This window comes from Bombina bombina, chromosome 3, assembly GCF_027579735.1.
Source record: "Bombina bombina isolate aBomBom1 chromosome 3, aBomBom1.pri, whole genome shotgun sequence".
Taxonomy (NCBI): Eukaryota; Metazoa; Chordata; class Amphibia; order Anura; family Bombinatoridae; genus Bombina; species Bombina bombina.
The window spans coordinates 23,431,794-23,433,146 of NC_069501.1; positions in this window are offsets into that span (position 1 = coordinate 23,431,794).

The following is a 1,353-nucleotide window of genomic DNA, read 5'->3' on the forward strand; positions in this document are numbered from 1 at the left end:
TATTCGTTCTTTACTTAAAGAAGTGTTAATCGCATTAGATATGGAGGAGTCTAGTCCTCTTGATACTAAATCTACTAAGCGTTTAAATTCGGTTTTTAAACCTCATATAGTTATTCCAGAAGTTTTTCCTGTCCCTGATGCTATTTCTGAAGTAATTTCTAGGGAATGGAATAATCTGGGTACTTCATTTACTCCTTCTCAAAGGTTTAAGAAATTGTACCCTGTGCCATCTGATAGATTAGAGTTTTGGGACAAAATCCCTAAAGTTGATGGGGCTATCTCTACTCTTGCAAAACGTACTACTATTCCTACAGCGGATAGTACTTCCTTTAAGGATCCTTTAGATAGGAAACTTGAATCCTTTCTAAGGAGAGCTTATTTATGTTCAGGTAATCTTCTTAGACCTGCTATTTCTTTGGCTGATGTTGCTGCTGCTTCCACTTTCTGGTTGGAGGCTTTAGCGCAACAAGTGTCAAACCATAATACTCATAGCATTGTTAAACTTCTTCAACATGCTAATAACTTTATTTGTGATGCCATCTTTGATATCATTAGAATTGATGTCAGGTATATGTCTTTAGCTATTCTAGCTAGAAGAGCTTTATGGCTTAAAACTTGGAATGCAGATATGACTTCTAAGTCAACTTTGCTTTCTCTTTCTTTCCAAGGTAATAAATTATTTGGTTCTCAGTTGGATTCTATTATTTCAACTGTTACTGGGGGGAAAGGAACCTTTTTGCCTCAGGACAAAAAATCTAAAGGTAAATACAGGGCTGCTAATTGTTTTCGTTCCTTTCGTCAGAATAAGGAACAGAAGCCTGACCCTTCCTCTAAAGGAACGGTTTCCGTTTGGAAACCTTCTCCAGTCTGGAATAAATCCAAGCCTTTTAGAAAGTCAAAAGCCAGCTCCCAAGTCCACATGAAGGTGCGGCCCTCATTCCAGCACAGCTGGTAGGGGGCAGGTTATGATTTTTCAAAGATATTTGGATCAATTCGATTCACAGTCTTTGGATTCAGAACATTGTTTCACAAGGGTACAGAATAGGTTTCAAGGTAAGGCCACCTGCGAGAAGATTTTTTCTCTCTTGCATTCCAATAAACCCAGTGAAGGCTCAGGCGTTTCTGAAATGTGTTGCAGATCTAGAGTTGGCTGGAGTAATTGTGCCAGTTCCAGTTCTGGAACGGGGTCTGGCGTTTTACTCAAATCTATTCATTGTACCAAAGAAGGAGAATTCCTTCAGACCAGTTCTGGATCTAAAAATATTGAATCGTTATGTAAGGATACCAACATTCAAAATGATAACTATAAGGACTATTCTGCCTTTTGTTCATCAAGGGCATTATATGTCCACA